Consider the following 22,548-nt stretch of genomic DNA (forward strand, 5'->3'; position numbering starts at 1 on the left):
ACTCACTTCCTGAAGCATTACTCTGGGCCATGTTCACAGAGTGGCCAGCATGGGGGCAAAACCCATACTATAATTCAGCCAGAGAGTAAGTGTCATCACGCGACTCTGTCACTGGTCAGTCTTCTGTGGAGGTGTATCTGAAATGAAGCATATTGGTTCACCTGTTACGCTGCAAACTACCCCCAAACACAGAGTTTTCAAACTGCCATCATTTATTATTATTTACACCTATGTGAGCAGAATGGGTTTCAGAGGATGGCTTTGTTATTCACTGCGTTTCTGTGGCTTGACCCCAAGGCAGCTCTGGCCTATGTGTACTTGTTCTGGGACCCAGGCTGCAGGGGGCAGGAGCAACCTGGGAGGAAGCTTTTATCACAGCCATGGGAGAAGAGCAACGGTGCAAGTGGAAATACAGGACTTTTAATGCCTAGACTTAGAACTGGCAAATTGTCACTTTTACTCCTATGCTATTGACCAAAACAAGTCAGATGACCGAGTTCAAATTCCAGCAATGAAGAACCATACTCTGCCCTTGAAGAGACCATGGCAAAGGCATAGACACAGGATGGAATAAAGAATTAAGTCCAATGGACAATCCATCACATAAACCTGTCAGTTTTTCTGGACAAGAATAATGAGAATGAGAATGATGATTCTGATGCTGATTATAGCAACTATCTTTCATTATGCATTTCATTAAAACGGCCCAGGCACCATTCCAGACTCCCTGTCTCTATCTATCTATGTCTATATATATATATGTATATAAAATCTCATTAAATCCTCAGGATAATCCTACAAAATGAGTACTGCTATAGTCTCATTTTACAGACAGGGTAACAGAAGTTAAAAATCTATAAACAAGTAACAGTAATTTAGATTGTAAAGTACTGTTAACAAATAGGAGGATATTGGCTAGGCAGATTTGTGAAGTAACAGAAGAAAAAGTACACTTCACCTTGAAAAAACAAGAGAAGGTTATTCTTTTTTTTTTAAGATTTTATTTATTTATCAGAGAGAGAGAGAGCACGGGGAGGGGGTTGGCAGGCAGAGGCAGAGGGAGAAGCAGGCTCCCCACTGAACAAGGACCCCCGAACGGGGACTCTATCCCAGGACCCTGGGATCATGACCTGAGCCGAAGGCAGACACTTAACCGACTGAGCCACCCAGGCGTTTCGAGAGAAGGTTATTCTTGAATTTATGTTCAAAATATACATTCAGGAATGTTTTTGGAAAACAGTAATCATTAACAGAATTTAAAACTACATGTGTCAGTCTCAAATCACTTAATGGTATTCAGTCAAACATAACAAATTTGAAAACAAAACTCATTCATTTTCTCTCTCATTTGTTTAGCAATTTTTTCATGACAACCTATGACTGCCAGGCAGTATTTAGATGCTGCAGAAACAGCAGCAAACTAAGCAGACAAAATCCTAGCCCTCAGGGAACTTAGTTTTAGTGTTGAGATACAGACAATAAAGATGTTGAATAAATACATTACATGGTACTTTAAAAGAACATAGTTACTACAAAAAATACAGTGGATAAGGAATTCTAAGATGTAAGCTTACAATTTTATTGTTTAATTTAAATCTTTTTCAAGTTTTTATTTAAATTTCAGTTAGTTAACATACAGTATAACATCAGTTTCGGGAGTACAATATAGTGATTCAGCACTTCCATACAACAACACCCACTGCCCATCACGACAAGCGCACTCCTTAATCCCCATCACCTATTTTAAGCTTGCAATTTTAAACTGGGTAGTCAAGGTAGGCCCTACTGAAAAAGTGATATCTCAGTCAAGACTTAAAAGTAGCAAGGAACAAGGGTGCCGGGGTGGCTCAGTTGGTTAAGCATCTGCCTTGGGCTCAGGTCCTGATCCCAGGGTCTTGGGGTCAAGTCCCACATCAGGCTCCCTGAAAAGTGGGGAGTCTGCTTCTCCCTCTGTCCCTCCCCTCCATTCATGCGCACTCTCTCCCTTTCTCAAATAAATAAAACCTTTAAAAAAAAAAGTAGCAAGGAACAAGCCATGGAGATAATGGAGAGGAGAATTTTCCAGGTACTGGAAACTTGTTTTGCAAAGACCCTGAGGCAGGAATGTGCCTGATATGTTCAAGGAAGGAAGGAAGGGAGGGAGGGAGGGAGGGAGGAAGGAAGGAAGGGAAAGAAAGGAAATAACTGATTTAAGAGTTAAATTGAGGAGGTACCTAAATAGTAACAGAAGAGCCGGTATTTCTAGTTTTTTGGATTCTTTATATTTTATTAATTTAGTTAGCTAATTAACCAGCTAGGTAGGTAGCTAATTTTAAGGAGCTAATATATGCAAATAGTAAATTTCCAGTAGTACAAAGGAGTCCATTGAGAAGTAAGCCCCTGCCCTGCCCTTACCCAGAGTTCCCAGCTCCCATCCCAGAGGAAACAAGGTTACCAGGTCTTCTATGTATCTTTCCAGACATTCAGTGACTTTTTCTACTATACGCCCCCAAGTGAGGTAATTTGGAAAAGCAGAATGTATCTCTGAGGGAGATCTGGACAAAGTTTGCTTTCATAGATGTACCTTCGTCTTTGTGCTATAATTATAGGCCCCCAACGAGGATGGCAGCCCAAGTCATGCTCATCCCAGATGGGTGGGGTGGGGCCTATCTTGTGAAGTCACCAAGTCATCTCATGAAGAAACTACCTGTGTGTGGCCACGATTTATTTTGAGAACTATTTCTGTTCCCACATCCAGAGGAAGATTCCATGACTGTTGTTACTTGTGTCATTTTCTCCCAAGGATAAGGAGTGATTTCACTTAGCACTTGAAAACAGGTGTAATGAAGTGAAAAAACAAACTGTAACAAAAAATAATAATAATAATAATAATAAAAAGTAAAATAAAATAATAATAAAGTAAAAAATAGATGGAAAACTTCTGTGTTTCACCAATGGGTACAGAAAGGTGACAATAGGTTCTTTGTTTGATAAAAGTTAGAAGGTGCAGGGCAATCCAAGATTTTCCTCTAAGTGCAGCCAAATTATGTGTAAGGCAGGTGTGATCACCACCATACTATGGAAACCAGCCAAATTATGCATAATGCATACTTCAGACTTTCAGACATTTTCCTTGCAGGTAAACAAATGGGAATCCATAAAACTCCTTGTATGTCCCTGATATCGCAATTGGTCTGCTCTTTTAACATGGCCCTCACAGTCTGATTCTGCTCAGTGAGATGTCCTGTGTAATTTTCTAAAAGCGTTAGGAAAAGTGCTATATGATCATAGTACCTACTGCTCTAATCTTAGTAGGATAAAGAAAAAGATGCTTTATTCTTCAGAGAGATCCTTATGATCGTAGCATTTGCCAACAGTGGCAACAAACAAACTCTTTACAATTACTAGTGCATAAAGTTTCTTGATCCATGTAATCCCAGGAAGAGGCTAAATAATCATCACCACCACCACCATCATCATCACCAAAAGGTAAGGGTAAGAATGTTACCAATTGAACTTAACTTTGGGTATTTTTTGTAAAGTCTATGGCAACATGTCTCAAACTTCTAAAGGCCACTAGAATGTAAGCCCCATCAGATGATGCCTATTTCCATAATGTTTAGACCTGTGCCTAGTCCTCATGTCAGGGTTAATTTTATGCATCCACTTGGCTAGGCCATGGTACCCAAATATTTGGTCAAATGTTCCTGTAGATGTTTCTATGGAACTATTTTAAAAGTAAGATTAACATTTAAAACAAAAGATTTTGGGAAAGCAGATTACCTCCATAATGTATGCGGGTCTCATCCAATCAACTGAAAGCCTTAATAGAAAAAAAGACTGACCTGCCTGAGCCAAGAAGCAATTCTGCCAGCAAGACTAACAGACGCATACTGTAACTCTTCCCCGGGTCTCCAGTCTGTAAGCCTATCCTGCAGATCTTGGACTTGCCAAGCTTCCACATCACTGGAGCCAATTCCTGAAAATAAATGTCTCTTTATAAATGTAACTGACAAGATATGTACACATCTAGGTAATTCCATTTCTCTGAAGAACCCTGACTAATACAATTTAGTAGGTACAGAGTAGTTCCAAATAGCATTTGTTGAATGAATGAATGAATGAATGAAATACTAATTCATAACCAATATATGTACGTTTCTTCGGTGGATGTGTTTGGCATGTGTTCAAATTTTTTTATTTCAAAATAATCATTAAAACTGTTATTGTAGAAACTCTATAATTTAGAAGTAAAATTTAACTGTTACAACTCTTGCTACTATTTTCCTGATAACCTAAATAGATGGTATCCAGCTTTCTCTATTGGTAAAAGAGAGGAGTGATAGCTTTAGTTTGAATTACACCACTCAGTTCTCGACACAGTGAAATTGCCAGAGTTTAACCAATCTCCCAAATCAAATCCAAAATATAATCTTCTAGAAAATAGTGGTTGCATATCACTAGATTGTCTCTAATCTGCTGGGCATAAACAACCATTTATAGCTGCCAATGATCATTTTTCATCAAGTAAAAATTAGGAATAAAATGCATAGCTCAAAGTTTATCTGTGTCTTCCAAAATCAATTTCAACACACACACACACACACACACACACACACACATATACACACACAGTGCTCATGTACTAAAATGCATTTTGTTGCTTTATCTGAAAAGAACAACAATGAAAGCAAGGCCACAATGGTCTCTTCCCCACTAGGCTGAGCTGATACTTATTTTTCTAACAGGTTATCTCTAGAATTAAAATGTATGGTTACCTTGTACTAGTATTTCGTCTTCTCATTCCAACTTGTTTTTTCTTAACTTAAAAAATGACCTAAATTCCATTTTCTTTTACATTCTATGCCTTGCTTGCCTCCCCTGACATACATAAACCATCATAAAATTTGACCACTAACCTTCTTCTTTTGCTTTTCAAAATTTTTACCTAATCTAATGCACATATACTATTCTAAAAGGACCTCTGGATCTAGCAAACTCTCATTTAATGATACACATTTCAGACTCAATCTGAAGATTCAAATCGATTAACATCAGTGAAGACCTTTGAGAAAGAAGTCAATAGATGTATTGAGGATGCCTGAAATACGAGTAACAGCCTCCCAAAACAGGGAAAGAGAAAATGGTGATTTATTCATGGTCTATTTGGCACCTTCTCTTATTTGTACCTTAATCTTCCACTGCTATTGTCCAACCTGGGCTTCTTTTCCCAGCATAATCAATCTAGACCATGTATGCTTACTATAAACATATAACCCTCTGTCCCATCCTAATATTCAAGATATAAAGCTAAGGTGCTCATGGGTACTAATGGGTTAATACTTTGACCCTGCCAGGTGCCAACCAATATAGTGTTTTAGAGATGATGTCTTAACCTGAACAATGTAATCCATTAGTTGGAATTTTAGTTTCCCATTGATCAACAGAAAAAATATTTAGGATAAAAATTGGCTTTTGGAACCCCTTAAATCAAACCAACTAGGAATGTGCCTATTCAAACTTCATGGGGAGTTTACTAAAATTATGATTTTGTTAGACACCCAAGAAAGAATCTAAAAAGACCAAAACAGGAAAGAAGACAGATATTATGATATTAATATCAGCTTTAGAAGATAATTTTATCATTTAATATAATTATTTGACTTCCTGTGTTTTAAAAATGCTGGCTCCTAAAGTCATTCATAAGTAAATGAATCTGAGAGGCATGACTTCTGATCAATAGTAAGATTGAGGACACACTTCAAATGTAGCTTCCATGTAGAAAACCAAAGGGACAATTTAACTGGATTCCTATGTAAAATGGATAGATTACCCTCCAAGAGGAAGGAGGGAAGGAAGGAAGGAAGGAAGGAAGGAAGGAAGGAAGGAAGGAAGGGAGGAAGGGAGGGAGGGAGGGAGGGAGGGAGGGAGGGAGGGAGGGAGGGAGGGAGGAAGAGAATTTACATCTTAGAAATTAAAGCTGTTGGATGTCTTCTAAAATTAGTCAGCATTACCCATTTAAAGAATTATAAAAGAAGAGAGAGGTAAAATTAGGTTCAATTTTGCATTTGTGGAGATGAAATAGAACTTTTTCTAAGAGAAGTTAATAAACTCAAGATTAGATATTAAAACAAATTCCTTAGTTGGAAAGATGAAATGTATGAAACAGATTTGTTTGGGGAGTTGCTGTGTAAAGCCTCTGATGTTGGGCGAAGTAAAGGAAAATGTTGTTGGATCTTGAGTTTAATTTTTTAATTTTTTTAGTGAGTAGAAATGAACTCATCTCAATAGCATTTCCTCTTTTGTACTCTGCCTAAGCTATTCTTCTAAATTGTAATATTTAGCCATGCCAATTCCCAGAGATTCTCATATTTCTGTCTCGGTGCTGCTCATGAAATAAACAAAATTCCTACAAACTGGAGCTACATCTTAAATCGATTTATCCTATTAGTAAAAACTATGGTGTAGTAAAGCACACAGCACAGGGAGCTAAGGGGGTCCGCATTATAGACTCAGCTCTTCTGCTGGCTATCTGCCGATGACCTCTCTGGGCCTGGGTTTTCTCCTCAGTAAAACAAGAGAGATGTAATAAATAACTCCTCACCTATCTTCCAACCAGCAGAATTTGTCTTTGTCATATAAAAGTAGCCTGATCATGAATAACAATCTTAATAGCAGTGAGAAATGCATGGAGTCACTTTTCAACAACTTCGACACTCCTGTGTCTTGAACAAAAGCTTGGAAATCCTATAAATCTGTCCCCCATCTTCAGTCAGAACTGCATCTTAACTATTCAGGTGACTCTTAAGAGATTCTCCCCAAGAGGCAAACCTCACCAACTTCTTCTGTAACCTTAAGGCCAGAAATGCTTCCTTCCTTCTGGTCTGAGTTGTCTGACTGGATTTTCAACTTAATGTCATGGATTCTATCCTTAGCAGGGAGGGAACACAATGGGCCTGGCCATTTACGTGCTATCTGTTATTAATCTGAGCCATGGTAAATTTGTTTGTACTAGAGTTTCTGTGGTCTTACATTGCATTCCAGTGAAATGATAGAACCTGATCTCCTGATGGAATGTTCTCTTGCAGGTCTAAAATGACTGGATGATAAAGCCTAACAGGCTGGCAAGAATACTGAGCAGTTCTTGATAGGGGACACAGGGAAGGACATTGTTTCTCTCACTGACCAGTCTCCTAGCAGCCTAATGCACAGTGGCTCTTGACATCATGCTCTCTAAAAACCCAAATTTGGAAATGTTAAATCAATTCTTCTAAAATGAAATATGGACTCGGGAAATTGTGTTTTTAAAATATGGCTAAATTTCTAGTAGTCCCAGTGCTTAAAAGAGGAATTTGTTTTTCTTTTTTGAGAGAGAGAGAGCGTGCACGTCAGTGGGGGCAAGGGGAGAGGGGCAAAGGGAGAGGGAGACAGAGAATCCTAAGCAGGCTCCACGCTCAGGGCATAGCCTGACACGGGGCTCCATCTCAGGACCCTGAGATCATGACCTGAGCTGAAATCAGGAGTGGGATGCTCAACCGACTGAGCCACCTAGGGGCTCCAAAAGAGACAGGTAAATGCGATGAAAAGAAACATAACCATATTGTGTATCCCCACCTCCTGCTTTCTAACAAGTAAGCTCTTAGGATGCCCATTTTATAGACAAGGCCGATAAAATGGAACAGGAACCCTATCAAAAATGAATGCACCAAGAAATAGGCAATGCTAACAATAGAAGCTATTTAAGAAGGAACCGCACAAGATATTGAAAAGACAGTGAAAGCTGTTTTTCTTTGCTGACACCCAAAAAGTAACCTGAAAGAGCTTCCTTGTCCCCTTTCCTCCTCCTCTGAGTTGTGCAGCTCTCCTGTGAGAAGCCTGGGGGAGGGCAGAGTGGTATTCCCCGAGGATGGGCTTTCCCAGCCCCTTCCAGAGCAGTCCAGGTCTGTGAATCAAGGCCGGGGGTGGGCCCAGCACAGTTTTCCTTTCCCCACGCAGGCCATGATTAAGAAGGCATCTGTCTGTCAACAGAGGCTTTCAGCTGTATTTCCAGCCCAGCTTCCTCCCAACTGACTCATCCAGTGATGCCACAATCTAATGTTTATGACCTAACAGTTGATCACCATGGAAGGAGCACAAACCTTAGACTGTTGAGGAGCAAAACCAGTGTTGAGATGCTGGACAGTTTCGGAAGAGGCAAAAGAAGACCTTTATTCATCGAGACCACATGTGAGGACTGAACACCCTATTCCTCATGTGGGCACTTCCACCGGTTGCTAAAACTGCTATGTGGACGTCTTCGTGCCTGTTGGAGTACCCGAATAAGGCCTTCGGGTGACTGAGGACTAACAAATGCCATGGCATTTAGAAATGAAGAACAAGAAGCCGAAGGGAAAATGTGTATGTAGCCATGTAATGAGGTTTGGATGACCAACTCGGTTTCCTTACCTTTTTGCCAGCATGTGGCGATGGTTTTAAAAGAGAAAGAAAATGTACTGAATGCCAGGAAAAGACTAAGAGCCCCCAAAACTCAACCTCACAAACAGTCCTGCTGGTAAATTCACAAGCTGGGAGTATCAGGATCCACTTTCTGGTTATTCTGGGAACCGCCCCCCCCCCATAAAAATAAAAGCCAAAATGAAAAAGCAAGCCAATGGAATAAAATAACTGCTTTTGAGTAAGGATCATTGTATCAAATGCGATGAGGGGCAAGAGGTCTTGGCACCCATGTGGTAACTAGATGAGGAGGGTGGCGCGGTCAAGGTGAAGTGAGTTTGCCTTCCTGGACTGCCCTTCCCAGACTAATAATCAAAAAGAGCTGTCCTTCCTCAGCCCCAAACAGCCCTGAACGAACAGTGTCTTCCAGTAGTGCTTGTGGTTTACAAGTAATGTGAGAGTCTTTTTATAACTGTTGAGGTTTAATTTAAAAGGAAGCTTCAGAATCAGCGGTAAAGGGAGGGGAATGTTGTGAACTACAGACCATCTGAAATGGGGAAAATCATAAATACCAGAGTGTCTGATTATGTGAGCGTCTCTTGAAGTCGAATAATGAACCTTCTTCATGTTCTGCTTTTCTGGACTTGGCTCCCTCTGACAAATTTGCAGGCATCAGGGTCTGTCTGGAATTCATTCCAAGTTGGAGGGATATTTTTTCCCTTGACATTTTGCAGCTGAGACAGCCCCGAGCAGGAAGCTGAGAAGCGTAACATTACCAAATATGTCCTTTCTCCTGCCCTTATATTTTGTTTCCACAGGAAAAGAAGGCTGATGAGGGCCAATGAGAACACGGCCACAGGGGCGGCCTCTACTGGAGGTGGGGAAATTGATCAGATGCCATTTTTCACCAAAAAAGAGAGATGCTTCTAGGTACCACCAGTTGAAATGTGTGCTATGCTGGAGAAAGACGTCTGACCGTTTCCTACAAATTGCCCAGCTATTTCTGGGAAATATTTATCACCACTTTGGTCTCATTTTCTCGTGTAGGCCTTTGCTAAGAAAGCAGGCAGTGTGGTATATTGCTAACATGTCTGTGCCTTTGACCAGATCACTTGACCTTGAGGGGCTTCAGATTCTCTATTGGTAAAAGGAACTTTGGATGTGATGATTTCCCAGATCTCTCCAGGTTCCCATGACTAAAGTCTGCAAGATAGTTTGAGCACATGCCTCAATCACTAAAATAAGTTTGAATATCCATCTAGTTACATGTGTATGTATATGTACTGCTTTATAAGTATATTATAAACTGACAAAATATATAAAACATATAAAATATAGATTAAAAAGGAGACCAAATATGTAAATTCTAGTATTTTCTCTCTAAACCTCAATAGTTTCTCTTAAGCACTCCCTGGTGTCTCTTTGGAGATCAGTGCTCTAAGCCACATTTCAGCTCTGCTTTTCTTTATGGATGTAAGACATTAAATCATCATTTCCACAGGGACTAAGAGAAAACATAGGTCAGTATGTGTGACTGCAGATTACATACCCTTTGCTTGCATATTAAATACATAAAAGTTTTTTATTATTTTTTTAAATTTTTATTTTTATTTTTTTAATTTAAGATTTTATTTATTTATTTGACAGAGAGAGTGAGCACAAGCAGGGGGAGCAGCAGGTAGAGGGAGAGGGAGAAGCAGGCTCCCTGGTGAGCGGAGAGCCCAATGTGGGGCTCGATCCCAGGACCAAGACCTGAGCAGAAGGCAGATGCTTGGAGCGCCTGGGTGGCTCAGTGGTTAAGTGCCTGCCTTCGGCTCAGGGTCCTAGGATGAAGCCCCGCATCAGGCTCCCTGCTCAGCGGGAAGCCTGCTTCTCCCTCTCCCACTCCCCCTGCTTGTGTTCCCTCTCTCGCTGTGTCTCTCTCTGTCAAATAAATGAATAAAATCTTAAAATGAAGAAGAAGAAGAAGGAGGGGGAGGCGGAGGGAGAGGAGGAGGAGGAGGAGGAGAAGAAGAAGAAGAAGAAGGCAGATGCTTAACTGACTGAGCCACCCAGGTACCCCAAGAAAGTTTTTTTAAACCATAATCTTCTTTGGTTAATCTTATTGTACTACTTCTAAAAGAGAATAGTTACAGAGAAATTTCTTTACTGAGAAAAACAGCAGTGTAAGTTTGTTGTAAATGGCAACTGACAATCTTGAGTCAGGGAAATATTTGGGAGCAGTAGAAATTGGGGTAATCTGGAATATGTATGTTGTGTCCAAAGACAGAAGCTGTTTTTCAGCCCCAGCAAGCTTTCGTCATGCAGGAAGGGAGGCCGAGTGCTGCCAAATGTGATTTTTCAAAAGAATTGGGAGATCCAGATTTTAATGTGAAATTAAGTTAATTTCTCAAAATAATGTTGCTCAAAAATTTTAGAGCCAAGCATATGATAACGATGAACTATTCTCAGCTAATGGAAAGGCCCTTGGTGATCTCTGACCTCATAATCAGCTGATTTAGCTCTGTAATTTTTTTTTAGATTTTTATTTATTTATTTATTTGAGAGAGATAAAGAATGAGAGATAGAGAGCACGAGAGGGAAGAGGGTCAGAGAGAGAAGCAGACTCCCTGCTGAGCAAGGAGCCCGACGTGGGACTCGATCCCAGGACTCCAGGATCATGACCTGAGCCGAAGGCAGTTGCTTAACCACCTGAACCACCCAGGCGCCCCAGCTCTGTAATTTTTATGATAATATTGGCACTGTATTCAGACATCCAAGTCTCTGGGCAGGGTGGTTATGTATGCATAAGAGAGAAAGACATGAAATGTCATTTCGTTAAGACAATAATGTTTCTCTCTCACCAGCTTTTCAAAAGGGGTCACTTCTTGGATACTTTTAAGGCTGCACCATCAGACCAATAATCTATGTTGTTTAGTCATAAAAATAAGGAAAATACTACATTGTTCTTGATATACCTGTTGCTTTTGCATATCGAAATACCATAGAAAAGAAGTATTACCTTAAATTTTGATGTTTTATTGATTAGAGATTGGCAAACTTTTTCACAGATATTTTTCAGTAAAAATTGAAGCCCTGTGGGCCATCTGGTTGCTGTTGCAACTACTCAGCTCTGCATGGTTGCGTAAAAGCAGCCATAGACTATACATTGCAAACATATGAGCCTGGCTGAGTTCCAATAAAACTTTATTTACACTAACAGACTGTGGGCCAGATTTGGCCTGTGGGCTGCGGTTTGTCAGCTCCTGTATTAAATCATTAGCTCTTCCAGGGTATACTCTGTGTCTGATTCAACTCTGTATCTTCAGTCCACGCAATCCTGGTACAGAGGAGGCACTCCACGAATATTTGCTAAAATAAATTGAAGGGTGTGGAGTTTAGCAATTTATGTCAACAATAATTAACTTCCCATTTGGGAGATAGAAAACCCACAGAAGGGTTTATGCGTTGTGTCCACCATGAGGCTTACATCGGCGTATGAATTCTCTCAGGGAATTTGTGGCTCATCCAAATGTTCTGAACAAGGAAAAGAGGTACTCAATCATGTTAATGAAGCAACCTGAGACTGCTGAGACCCCACACAGACTGAAGGGCCAAGGAGCAAGAGCCACAAAAAGGCCTCAGAATTTTATAGACAGGCTTCTTCCAAATCTTTCCTCAACTCTTCTTTTTTAACAACTTAAATGACCAAATACTAGGCATCTATTGTGTTCTTATCTGTAGTGCAGTTCTTCTCAAAATTCTGGTCATGACCCAGTGGCCATACACTAAAATGTTTCCCAAAACAACTCTTACTCTTTCTCTCCCATTTCTAAATTTTGTTTTTATGAATTGAGGTATAATTGACATACAACATTAGCTTCAGATATACAACATAACAATTCAGTATTTGTGTATATTGTAAAATGATCACCACAACAAGCCTAGTTAACATCCATCATTGTCAGTTGTCATATGTTACAACATTTTTTCTTGAAGTGAAAACTTTTAAAAGCTACTCTCTTTGCAACTTTCAAATATGCAATGCTGTGTTATTAATTAGCATTGCCATGCTCTACATTACATTTTTCATGACTTATTTATTTTATAACTGGAAGTTTGTGCCTTTTGACCCCCTTTACCCATTTCTTCCATTTCTCAACCCCCGCCTCTAGCAACCACCATCTGTGCTCTGTATTTATGAGCTCAGTTTTTTGTTTTTTCAGATACCTCATATAAGTGAGATCATAGAGTATTTATCTCTCTCTGTTTGACTTATTTCACTTAGCATAATGCCTCAAGGTCCGTCCATATTTTCACAAATGTCAAGATTTCCTTCTTCTTTGTGGCTGAATATTATTCCATTAAATATATACATATATATATTTTTTTCTTTATCCAGTCATTTTCTTTATCCATTCATCCACTGATCAACACTTAGATTGTTTCCATATCTTGGCTAATTCTTATTCTTACCATGAGCAATTCATTGGGATAGCCTCTCTTTGTTTATATTTGATTTATTTTTAGTGTGGGTCACAACTTTCTAAATGGATTTTATCACCCACTAGATATGGCATTTGGTTTGACAACCATAGAAACACTTAGTTCTTATTCTAAAGGAATTTATACTCTAACTGGAGAGATAAGATATGTATATACCAACATCTAGGGAAGAGGAGATAAGTTAGGGCATCTGTGGCACTTGGGGCTCTTCACTGGTAGTAGCTGGGGTTTTGGAAACCATAGATGAGTGGTGGTATTGGTCTAGGCTGGAGGCTTGATACATGGAAAATTTATCTGAAAGAAGGACTGGGGGAGAAATAAGTGAACTGGGATAAAGTTTCATTTTGAGAAAAAAAATAAGTCTTCCAAATAAAAACGTAGCCGAGGGCAGTTTCTTTTCTCCTGATTCCATTCCCAGGATGAAGGAAAAGAACCTCAATTAAAATTTAGCAGGGATTTGTTTACTGGAACAGTATGTGAGAGGATTAAAGAAGCATGAGAGGGCCACATGATTCATTTACAAAAGCCAAATGGAGTCATAGAAGGGAATGGTCTGAGAAGAGTATGATTAGAAAGATCACTTTCACTTAGCAAAAAGTGAAGATAACTCTTTGGAAAAAAGAGAAGACAAAATTTGAAGATTGGTGGGATCAATCTAGACACGCAGTTAGAAAAGAAAATAGTATTTTTATTGGCTATTAAGATTTTTATGTTAGGTAAATATAGAAGTACTTTGGTAGTTTTCTTTGGTTGGGGCCCGTAGTTTGTCAAATCTGGTGTGGTTTTAGGTAGATAATGGGGAAAAGAACCAAATGGGTAGTCAAATGGTCAAGCGGATTAATTAACTTTGATAGCTGTATTTAAGTTATGAGTAAAAGCACACTGATTGTAGGAGTGAAGAGGCAAGGAATGAGAGGGACGGAATTGGCAGAGGGCCCAATAACCAAACATATAAAGCAATTATGTAGATTTGCATTAACATAAAGAAATTAGAAAGCAAGGGACCCTTGTCAGAAGAGTTCTGAACCAAACCAAGTTGAAAAAAGTAAAATAAATAGAAATGCCTACAAAATAGCTTGGGACAAATAAGCCCAAGAGAGACAAGCATATTTGAGAATGAGAAAACAAAAGACTGTATACTATAATTTAAGAGAAAATGACACAAGGCATGGAAAAAATAGAGGCTTAGGTTGAAACTGGAAGAGGAGAAAATAATGTAAATACATGTTGATTTTCATTTTTAGGTATGATTCTAATTTTATAATAAGAGAAAAAAATCATAAAAGTAACAACGTATTTAAAGATCTTTTCCACTCTGTTAATTCTACAATGGGGTTTTCAATCCAAAGGGCTTTATGAAATAAACAAACTAAAGAAATAAGAAAACAATAATGAAGGCAAACAGATGACGTTCTCTCTATTACCCAGACAATGGCACCCTGGAAATCAGAAGTCTGGTTTATAAGATGCTTAAGGGAGGGTGTTTATAATTATCTCCCAATGATGTGAACTGCCAAATTTTTCTCAAAATATCATTAATTTTAAACCACTTTTAAAAAATCTTGGATGTTATGAATAAATCTAATGCTTCTAAGTTTATCAGAAACCAGGCTTCATTTACTTTACTGACATAATATGCTTCACAGAACATGTTTAGGAAAAACCAAACATATTTTTAAAACCAAATATTATATTGTCTCTTAAAGTTTATCATTTTCCAAGTGGTTTATCCTACGTTTCCAAAGCATGTCTGGAACAAACAATCTTTAGAAGTGATATTATGGTTTCAAGGGCAAGGCTTATTGAGCTTGGTTTCAAAGAGCTACTCAAGATCCTTTAACTTTTCTTCAGAAGAAAAGGCCTAAGTCTTTATCCTAAGCCTAGTTAAGAAATAACAAAGAAATAACAAAACCAAGCAGCAGGACAGGCCCAAATAGTTCTGGGCCTCTACGTAAAGGAGAGGGTAGGGGCTCCCATCCTGGAACCTGGTCCTTTGTTAGTGGGGGTGCATCTAAATAAAAGAGGGGCACCTGGGTGGCTCAGTCATTGGGTGTCTGCCTTCAGCTCAGGTCATGATCCCAGGGTCCTGGGATCGAGCCCCGCCTCCGGCTCCCTGCTCCGTGGAGAGTCTGCTTCTCCCTCTCCCACTCCCCCTGCTTGTGTTCCCTCTCTCGCTGTGTCCCTCTCTCTCTCAAATAAATAAATAAAATCTTAAAAAAAATAAAAAATAAAATAGAAAAGAGTAGCAGGATGCATAGACTATCTATCCTAGCTTCAGGATGGGGTCCCATCTTTGTCATTTGCCCTTGAAGACCAACTACTATCTTCTCTCTACTCCAGGCAACTTACCCTAATAGATGGCTTTCACTTAAACTATTATAGAAAAATTTTCCTGGGCACTATACAAGCTCCCAATATAGATTTAACATATTTTGTTACATCTCTTCTCTCTATCATAGTTTATTTACAGAGATAAATTCATTATAAATATATATATTATATATGTCTGTGTATACTGACAGACTAATTTGACATCCCATTTTATTATCCCCACACACAGTGCATAAGCAATACTAAATGAGGGGTGAAGTTATTACAAAATGTCACGGACAGCAAGCAGTGACCTTTGAAAAGTGAGGATTTCCCTAAGTCTTTCTCTGCACAAAACCAGAATTTATTCTGCATATGTTCTGTATTGCAACTCATGGCGCGGAAATTTCAGTGACAAAACTTTGTAAGAAGGCAGAACATAAAAATGACTGACTTTTTTCAGGAAGAGAAAATCCTCTTTAGAAAGAAACTACGTCACCAGAACCAAAGGCATGTATCAATATTTTCTGAGTGAATAGTAAGTTATTTTCAGGCTAAGATGATATAACTTCTTTTCCTTCTTGAAATGTCACTATGAATAAGCCAGGTCACCTAACTCTGGTCAACTGGATAGTGCTGGGTCAAGTGTGGTAAGACAGGCCCAGGAGTAAGGGTTGCAGGACTCAAGATAAGAATAAAATTGGAGTGACGTCTGGGTCATTATCTCAGGGTCCTGGGATCGAGTCCCACATCAGGCTCCTTGCTCAGTGGGGAGCCTGCTTCTCCTTCTGCCTGCCACTTCCCCTGCCTGTGCTCTCGTTCTGACAAATAAATAAAAAAAATGAGTAAAATCGGAGTGCTCGCTTTGGCAGCACATATACCAAAATCGGAACGATACAGAGATTAACATGGCCCCTGCACAAGGATGACAACACAAATTCATGAAGTGTTCCATATTTTTTTCATGTTTTCTGCATGTTAAAAAATCCTATTGCACCAATTGGTAAACCAATACCTATAAAATGAAAAAAAAAAAAAGTAAAATTGGAGGTCAGCATACCGAATGTCTCTATATTTAAGTTGTAAATCAAGTTAACACACTGTAAAAAAATATGTTTTATTCTCTTATTTTGACATATGTCACTGTCATTATGACAAAATTGGAAATATGTCCAAATCTATGGTTTTTATATGACTGGAAGTCAGCAAATTATCAAAGACAAGCACATTAATTTTTATTGTGCACATCTCTGTGTTCTGTTGATGGTCCAATGATACATGGATGATTAATGCAATGGGTATAGAAATTTAATAGCAATAGAGTAAATATTCTATAAACTAAAAAATTCATAGTACTATGCAAAATGTTCCACAGTCACCATATACAACTGCTATGAATACCGTGCTCGTCTGAGAGTAATCCCTGGAACCATGAATCAGAACCACAAAGAATAGCAAGAACAATAGCTGCTCTACTGGGAAAGCACACTTCGTTAGGAAAGAATGAATATGCATTCCTATTATCTGCAAGGAGGGACTTGATAAATCACTCCATATATTTTCTCATACTCAAGGGTTTCTGCTGTTCAAAGCCTGCCTTCACTCCAAAGTGGTTTCTTTCTCCAACAGCAACAGAGAACCAGATATAATCACTTTTTTCTGGGACACAGGGCACAAAATAGGCACAAACATTTCCCTAGAGCCTGAACAAGGTTAGTCCCAGCGGGAAAGTCCATGGTTCCAGGTTGTTCTGTGTCGGGGCTGAGTGCTGGATCCATAGTAAGGGCACCTGTGTGTCCTTACAAAATTCCTTTATACTGGGTTTGTGATAGGCAGGGCCTGAAGTGCAGGACACCTTTTGCTCGCATGTGAACGCAGTGCTGGATTTAGGTTATTTCCGGAGCTCTTTCAGAGATGTGCAGAATCTAAAAAGGCTTAAGGCATGAACAAGCTCCCACAGAAAGCTGTTATTATGGAGTTCTTTGGCAGACTAGAATTTGGCGATTGTATGTATAGATTATTGAGGTGGTCATTATTGCCACATAGGAATACAGTTGTAGAGTCACTTCTAGCAAAAGGGCTTCAGCAATACTTTTTTCTCACGCACGGTCAAGTCTATTCCAGGGGAAATCAGGTTTTCTCCAGTGTTTTGTTTTGTTTTCTTATGAGAATTCCTGATCCAATTGAACTTGACAACTCCTTGATCTTGAGTCTTGTTTTCTTACTCTCCTACCTCTATATCCTTTCACCCAAAAAACCCTCTGTCACCACTGGTTTAATTCCAGTTTAATTACAAGCATTTCAATTTCTGATCCATCAAAAATTTGGTCTTCCCTAAGTATGCATTTCCCACTGTAGTCTCATAACACTTTATAGGCTCTGAACAATGGCTATCTGTTCCCTCCTGCTAGGTTTCCAGAAACAGGCTTTAGAGAGCTGCCACGTGTTTATCTTTCTTTACACTTCAACAAGCACCCCTCCATGACTCACATACACAGAAAGCCAAAAGCCCTGAATGGTTGTTTACTCTCACCAGCTGGATGACCCTGCACGTGGCTCTCAGCATGGGTGAGAATTAGAGACTCGGGAGAGGTGTGGCATGTAGATTTAAGCACACACAAAACTGCATCCACTTACACTTTGCTTAGATCCTCTAAGGAAGCTCAGAATTAACCAGGAAACTCAACTCAGCTTGTCATCTTTGTTTTTCCCCATTTATGCTCAGATGGGAGAGGAAGGATCAGATAGGATGGCCAAGAGAAATCCAAATACAGTGGGGACTTGTCATTTTCAAGCGCTTACAGCATAATATTCAGCCTTTAGAACTGATGCTCAGTGGATAGGTAGCACATGACTCCTGATGGCCTGATTAGATCAACTTGCTACACCTGCTTCAGAGGTGGACAATCTTTTACTCCAATCATGAATTACATGTGAGCTCTAGGAATTGTTCAGTTTAGAGCTCCTCAGTCATCTGGTTATTTTCTGCCTAGTTTTGTGGAGTTTTATCCTATGCATGCCCAGTATTCAGCAACAGACACATGTTGGATTTCAGTTATATAAAGATCATCCAGTGGCATGTCCAATAGGCAGCCTGGATATATGACCTGAAGATGAGAAATGTTTGGAGATTTGGAGGTCATCAGTGTATGGTCCTCGAAGCTGTGGTTATGGAGAATATTGCTCAGGAGAATAAGCAAGGATGAGGGTACCAGTATTAGTGGGATTAAACAGTGAAAAACATAGAGACGAGGAGATCAAAAGGAAACTGGTCTCTCAGAAGTCATTTTGTTTATTGGAGATACCCATCAATTCTGGTCTGAGGGAGAGTATACTGCTGTCCTTGTGGAGGGTAACAATTTTATCCTGCCCCTTCCTCTCAGACATCTGAAGAAGGCTGGGTAGGATCACAAGATAAATCATGAGGACTAGCCTATGAGAAAAGGAGCACACACTGGATGAAAATGGAGAAACTTGTGGAAACAGATGGATCTCAAAGATTTAATGCAACCAAGTCATGTTCACTCTTGTTAACTTTGGTTATGCAACATTGTTGTTTAGCTTTTTTTTTTTAATTTTCAAAGTAATATATAAAGGAATCCAAAACAAAGCCATGAAGATTACAACTCCTTAAAATAAAAAGTTGTAAATAGAAACCCATGTAGTTTACCAAGAGTACTCACCAGTTTTAAATGTACTTCTCTGAGTTTGACAAGTTTATGGAATAAGGCAAAAGAGCAACAGTTTTGTTTTGTTTTGTTTTGTTTTCCTCCTAGGAACTCATCCTCTGTGTACTAAAAAAATGTAACCAGAAATTGCCATTATAAGAATGGTGATTTGGTGATTCCTTAGTGATTTTTCTTTATAGAATTACAAATGTCTTCAAAACAGGCAGACTCACAATACTTTAATGCCAGAGTGCAAGGCTTTTAAAGAAATGAAGTTTGGGGTTGGCTTCAAATAGGTTTAGAGGAGTACAACTAAACTAAAAGGAAAGTTATCTCCGACTGTCAACCACAAACTACAGTTTTAGGTTTTGACATGCAAGCTGGCAAATGCAGATAGATGCAACCAAACAAATTACAGCCTAGACAAATTCAATATTAATTACCTTGACATATACATGTAAAGACAATCAACATTAGAAATGAATGTATTTGAATATGTAAGTTTGGGGGCTGTTTTCCTTTAGAAGTGAAGATTATGTGTAGGATTACAAGGATTTAATGAGAGAATGCACATAAAGTACTTGCCCCGGGGCTTGGCAACTAGAAACACTCAAATGAGAACTATCGTTATTATGACATCATCATTCCAGCCAAGCCAATTCCATTATGTTATCCTTATTATAAATACTGTGAGATTTTATTTTTGCTTTCACTGATATGGTCTAATGATTTGTCTCTAAAGACGGGTAATATCAGCAGTCCGTTTGAGTCTAGGAAGTGGCAGATGGAGTTTAGCAAACAAAGAGTCTCTCCCTCAATAGTCCTGGTACTGAGAATGAGTCAAGAAATGTTGAGGCTACCAACTGAAGGGAGCTCTACAGTTGCAATTACTATGGCAAAGAGTCCCCAGTCTGCTCAGCACTACCTGTCTAAACCATTTCGCCCATCCCACCCCCTTCTACAGGTAAGAGGAATCCCAGACTGTGCCATAGGCAGCCAGCTCTCCTTGACAACTCATTAACCAGTCTCAACTAACTGTCTCTTTCCAAAGAGTGTAAAATAACTTGCCATCTCTTCAGGCTCATTATTATTCCCTCTTTTGGACCCTTTGTACTGTTAGCTTTTAGAGCCTTCTCTTTATCCTTACCCTGTTTAATCTCAATTCTAAATGAGATGTTCTTTTTCTGATAAAAGCCTAGAAATACTGAAATGGCTTCAGAATATACATCAGTGTGGGTCACAAAAGTCCTATAAAGTCTGCTCTCGCTCATTTTAATTTTCAGGGTTTTTTCCCCCTTGAGGGTCTTTTACAAGGTTTGATAAAGATTGAATGCTTAGTGATTTACCAATAACATTTATTGAAAGAGGGTTGACCTGCTACTTCTGTGTCTTTGTTGCCCTGATGTTTCTGATTGTCCATTAAATTTTGTGTACTTCCATGCTCAATTCTAGGCTCCTTCATCTTTTCCGTTAAATTATCTCTCTTGACAATGCTCTCCTTCTCCATGTTTCAGTTATGATCTATATGCTGATGACTTCAAGATATTTCCATTCAAATCCAATACCTAGAGCACAAGGTACGTATTACCAGTTATCTTACTGTTCTTGGATATCCCACGGATACCTTGACCCTGATCCAATCATCTTCCCCCAACAGCTTGATTCTCTGTAGTTCTATCTTCAGTGGAACCACTGAATTAGTCCACCGGGAGTCCAAAGCAGAGAGAAAAATATCATCTCTGTTTTAACCCATACATAAGTTAAGACCTACTGATTTTACCTCACATATTTTCTTAGCTTTTCCATCTGTGTACAACACCATTGCCTTCCCTATTCTTAGCCACTAGGATCTCTAACCTAGATTCCCTGAAGAGCCTCATAACTGGTCTCACTGACTAGTCTTGCCCTTCTTTATGCTCAAGTCACGATGATCTTTCCAAACGTTTGTGATATACAGTAACAGAAAGGAGAGTAGAGAAAATGGGATTAATGCCTACTGAGAAGCAATACTGAGGGGTTTATTAGAGCTTTAAGATTCATCAGGTCATTTTGGGGTTCAGGAATAAAATTAGCTCAGATTCACTGAGGGCTCTTCTTAGAACTGCTTGTAACGCTGACAAAAATGATGATGAAGAAGATGATGATAGTGAAGTTAAATAAAAAGATGACTTGTAAGTTCCTGACTAATGTGAAGAGACCAGTGGGAAAGTAAATAAATGGGGAAGTAGCAGGGTAAGGCTCACAGAAACCAATCTATCTTCTCTAGCTGGCCCCAGAATGGGTGGGGAGGCCAGAACAAGTCCGTGTCCAAACAAGCAGCATTCAGGCAGCTCTCAATACTCAGGAATGGTTACCTGCTCGCGGGTAACTAGGACAGTGGAGATGTCACAGGCAGTACAGAGGAAGAGGGGAGGACAGTATTCTTGTCCTGGATGTCTGATAGATCTGGAGGACGAGGACTAATAGCAGTGGGTATCAGGGTCATAGCAAAGCAGGCCGAGACTTATGGTAGGGCTGTACCTAGAGCATAGGACACAGAGAATAGAACTACAATTTAAAAACTAATGCAAAACTAAGTTGTGAATACTGAGCAAACAGCTCTCTTCGGACACACTGGATACAGACTGAATGAAAGAAAGAGTGGCCTGGCCACCTGGTCTAAATGTAGTGGACTTCAGTACCTGCAGCTGGATAGAAGTGGGTAGAAGAGAGACTAATGGAGTAACAAATCCATTCTTTAGTCCAATAAATGTTTCTTGAAAGCCACTGCATAAAAGACACTTTATTGTCAATAATGCACCAGGCCCTGCCTGGGGTTAGTACTTCACATATATCTTCCCATTAAATTCCTACAAACTTAAACATAACATTCACTTCTATGGCTTTGCGTAGGTTTACATCCACCATGTAAATGGGCAGTACTGATTTCAAGTAACATGGCAATAGTAACCAATGTTGTCTTGGCATCTAGAAAAATGGCTGGCAGCAAGGATGATGGAAACCTCCTCTGAACAGCTGCTATGTTACTCAAAACCAAGTGAAAGAGGAAGTCAAAAACACAGTCACACCAAAAGATACCTTCAGGGGGCGCCTGGGTGCAGCAAGCGGTTAAGCGGCTGACTCCTGGTTTCAGCTCAGGTCGTGATCTCATGTTCTCTGGGGTAGTGAGATCAAGCCCAAGGTCAGGCTCTGTGCTCAACAGGGAGTCTGCTTGAGATTCTCTCTCCCTCGCCCTCTGCCCCTCCCCCCCGTTCATGCGCACTCTCTCTTTCTCTCTCAAATAAATAAATAAATCTAAAAAAAAAAAAAAAGATACTTTTAGGCATCAGTCCTCACAGTGTGGTTTCCAGACCCGTAAGTTTCTGGACACCCTTTCAGGGATCTGCAATGTAAAAATTATTCTCATTATAATATCTGTATTTTTTGCTCCTTACATTGTGTGAACATATTCAAAGTGTAAAAACTACTGGGTTAAAGTTTCTTGTGCTCTAGCACGACTCAAAGGCCATGGACTCAGACTATGCTGGCAGTGATTCTATCTTCACCATTGTGCCCTTGCCATTTAAAAAAAAAAATCTAGTTTTGCTTAATATTTTTGATGAAACAACCAAAAGAATTAATGTTATTAAATCTAAACCCTGAAGTACATATCTTTTTAATATTATGTATGATG

The 22,548-nt window shown here is 39.4% G+C and overlaps 1 long non-coding RNA gene and 1 other non-coding gene across 2 annotated transcripts in view; one reads left to right on the plus strand and one right to left on the minus strand.

Annotated features, from left to right (window-relative positions):
• LOC114225657 (uncharacterized) overlaps positions 1 to 22,548 on the minus strand; it is a 218,948-nt gene that overhangs the window by 35,331 nt on the left and 161,069 nt on the right. The window lies entirely within an intron of this gene.
• LOC114225679 (U6 spliceosomal RNA) lies at positions 16,064 to 16,168 on the plus strand. Its single transcript, XR_003612617.1, has one exon. It is a non-coding gene; the product is annotated as a U6 spliceosomal RNA (small nuclear RNA).

Source organism: Eumetopias jubatus, unplaced genomic scaffold (genome assembly GCF_037043125.1).
Source record: "Eumetopias jubatus isolate StellerSeaLion01/CBP00866 unplaced genomic scaffold, mEumJub1_p1.0 scaffold_6, whole genome shotgun sequence".
In the NCBI taxonomy this organism is placed as follows: Eukaryota; Metazoa; Chordata; class Mammalia; order Carnivora; family Otariidae; genus Eumetopias; species Eumetopias jubatus.